Source organism: Pristiophorus japonicus, chromosome 16 (assembly GCF_044704955.1).
Source record: "Pristiophorus japonicus isolate sPriJap1 chromosome 16, sPriJap1.hap1, whole genome shotgun sequence".
Lineage (NCBI taxonomy): Eukaryota > Metazoa > Chordata > Chondrichthyes > Pristiophoridae > Pristiophorus > Pristiophorus japonicus.
In genome coordinates this window covers 19008431-19012133 of record NC_091992.1, presented here as the reverse complement: position 1 = coordinate 19012133, position 3703 = coordinate 19008431, and the positions used below count along the sequence as shown (strand labels likewise).

General features: G+C 48.0%; 1 pseudogene; it reads right to left on the bottom strand.

The window, feature by feature from the left end:
- Window positions 1–380: 380 nt before the first annotated feature.
- On the bottom strand, window positions 381–619 carry LOC139227288 (U2 spliceosomal RNA; annotated as a pseudogene).
- Window positions 620–3703: the final 3084 nt, after the last annotated feature.

The following is a 3703-nucleotide window of genomic DNA, read 5'->3' as shown; positions in this document are numbered from 1 at the left end:
GCGACAAGCTAATGAATTTGGGAAATTGCAACCGGTTACTTATGCATCCAGAGGTCTGTCTAAGGCCAAGAGGGCCTACAGTATGATCGAAAAGTAAGCGTTAGCGTGTGCTTACGGGGTAAAGAAAATGCATCAATATCTGTTCGGGCTCAAATTTGAATTGGAAACCGATCACAAGACGCTTATATCCCTTTTTTCAGAAAATAAGGGGATAAATACGAATGCATCGGCCCGCATCCAGAGATGGGCGCTCACATTTTTTTTTTTTTTTGAAATTCGTAGCCAATCGTTCCAATTCTTTGTCAAATCACAAACGCCAGAGGTCACCTTGCACACATCAAGGATCACTCTGCGCCAATGCTCTTAGCCAAAAAGCCTAGAGCCACTGTACCGTTCCTGGAAGTACTGCAATACCAGGTTCGTGCCATGGAGGTGGATGGGTCAGGCCCCCCACACACCTCCGTGGAGGTGGATGGGTCAAGCCACCCCACCCACCTCCTGTTTCCAAAAAAGCAAGCATATACCTTCCTGATCCAGGGAGAACCACCTTGGGGTTATGGTGGTTACTCCCCTGTCAGGTCAGCTACGCATGATCTTAGCCAAAAGGCCGAGAAGCGATGGGCGCTCACATTTTTTTTTTTTTTTTTTGAAATTCGTAGCCAATCGTTCCAATTCTTTGTCAAATCACAAACGCCAGAGGTCACCTTGCACACGCCAAGGATCACTCTGCGCCAATGCTCTTAGCCAAAAGGCCTAGAGCCACTGCACCGTTCCTGGAAGTACTGCAATACCAGGTTCGTGCCATGGAGGTGGATGGGTCAGGTCCCCCACACACCTCCGTGGAGGTGGATGGGTCAAGCCACCCCACCCACCTCGCTCACATTGTCCACATACAACTACGCCATCCGCCACAAGCCAGGCACAAAAAACTGTGCCGAAGCTCTCAGTAGGCTACCATTGCTCACCACCGGGGTGGAGATGGCACAGCCTGCAGATTTAGTTATGGTAATGGAAGCATTCGAGAGTGAGCAATCACCTGTTACCGCCCGACAGATTAGAACCTGGACGAGCCAGGACCCCTTACTAAAAAACTGTGTGCTCTATGGGAGTTGGTCTAATGTCCCGTTAGAGATGCAGGAAGAAATAAAGCCGTACCAGCGGCGCAAAGATGAAATGTCTATACAGGCAGACTGCCTCCTATGGGGCAATCAGGTAGTGGTGCCAAAAAAGGTCAGGGACACTTTCATTAGTGATCTCCACGGCATCCACCCAGACATTGTAATGATGAAAGCGATAGCCAGATCCCACGTGTGGTGGCCCGGTATCGATGCAGGCTTAAAGTCCTGCGTGCACAAATGTAATACATGTTCCCAGTTAAGCAATGCACCCAGGAAGGCACCACTAAGTTTATGGTCTTGGCCCTCCAAACCGTGGTCTAGGGTTCATGTCGACTATGCCAGCCCATTCTTGGGAAAAATGTTTTTAGTGGTTGTAGATGCGTACACCAAATGAATTGAATGTGTGATAATAAGGAAGGCGAATGGAATGTTGGCCTTCATTGCGAGAAGGATGGAGTACAAAAGCAGGGAGGTCCTGCTGCAACTGTACAGGGTATTGGTGAGGCCGCACCTGGAGTACTGCGTGCAGTTTTGGTCACCTTACTTAAGGAAGGATATACTAGCTTTGGAGGGGGTACAGAGACAATTCACTAGGCTGATTCCGGAGATGAGGGGGTTACCTTATGATGATAGATTGAGTAGACTGGATCTTTACTCGTTGGAGTTCAGAAGGATGAGGGGGGATCTTATAGAAACATTTAAAATAATGAAAGGGATAGACAAGATAGAGGCAGAGAGGTTGTTTCCACTGGTCGGGGAAACCAGAACTAGGGGGCACAGCCTCAAAGTACGGGGGAGCCAATTTAAAACCGCGTTGAGAAGGAATTTCTTCTCCCAGAGGGTTGTGAATCTGTGGAATTCTCTGCCCGGGGAAGCAGTTGAGGTTAGCTCATTGAATATATTCAAATCACAGCTAGATAGATTTTTAACCAATAAGGGAATTAAGGGTTATGGGGAGCAGGCGGGTAAGTGGAGCTGAGTCCACAGCCAGATCAGCCATGATCTTGTTGAGTGGCGGAGCAGGCTCGAGGAGCTAGATGACCTACTCCTGTTCCTATGTTCTTATGTTATAATGTCGGCAAGCACGTCCACTGCCACCATTGAAAGCCTACGGGCCATATTTGCCATGCACGGCCTGCCTGATTTCCTTGTAAGTGACAATGGACCGTGCTTTACCAGTGCCCAATTCAAGGAATTAATGACCCGCAATGGGGTCAAACATGTCACACCCGTTCAAACCAGCATCCAACAATCAGACAAAATGAGCAGTTCAAACAATCAAGCAGAGCTTGAAAAGGGTAACTGGAGGCTCACTGCAGACTCGCTTATCCCAAGTCCTGCTTATTTACCACACAAGTCCCCATTCACTCACCGGGGTCTCTCCCGCTAAACTGCTCATGAATAGGGCACTTAAGACAAGACTCTCGTTAGTCCACCCTGATCTACACGAACAGGTAGAGAGCAGGCGGCTTCACTAGAATACATATCATGATCACGCAAATATGTCACGCAAAATTGAAGTAAATGATCCTGTATTTGTGTTGAACTATGGACAAGGTCCCAAGTGGATTGCTGGCACTGTTTTGGCCAAAGAGGGGAATAGTGTTTGTGGTCAAACTCGCAAATGGACTCACCTGCAGAGAACACTTGGACCAAATCAAACTCAGATTTACGGTCTATCCAGAACAACCCACAACAGACTCTACCTTTTTCAACCCTCCAACACACACACAAGTGGCAACCGACCCAGCGGTTAACCACGAAGCAGAACCCATCACCTGCAGCAGCCCAGCAAGGTTCACCATCCCCAGCAAGGCCAGCTGCGCAGCAGCCCAGCGAAGGCCCAACAAACGACTCACCAACACCACCATTTGCACCGAGACAATCAACCAGGGAAAGGCCCCAGATCGACTTACATTGTAAACAGTTACACTATTGACTTTGGGGGGGGGCGGGAGGGGTAGTGCTGTTATGTATGTAAACCTGTAATTACCATGTCTAACCACCAGAGGGCTTATTCCCTGGCATCCCAAGGGATCCCACAATCCCTTGGGAGCACTTGTATATAAGGAGGCCTCACAGGCTGGAGGCACACTCTGAGATCTGCAATGAAGGACTACGGTCACACTTACTTTGAGCTTGCAGCATCTAGTCTGACTCTTTATCCAAGACATAACATTCACCACTCAAAGTTTCCCCTGAATTTCTTACTGGATTTCTTAGTGACTATCTGATATTTATGGTCCCCACAAGTGGAAACATCTCCATTGCTACTCTATCGAACCCCTTTGTAATTTTGAAGACCTCTATCAGGTCACCTCGCTGTCTTCCCTTTGAGAGAAAAGTGCCCCAGCCTGTTGGCTTTCCTGATAGTTGTAAACTCTCAGTTCTGGTATCATCCTTGTAAATCTTTTTTGCACATTCTCCAGTGCTTTTTGTAATATGGAGACTAGAACTCTGCACGGTGCGTGGTCAAACCAAAGTGAGTGAGAATGGATGCAGAGACAGAATGTCGCCAAGTGTCCTGCCATTTTGCACAAAAGTGCATTAAATTTCCTTTCTTAAGAGGCAACACTTTTGGAACC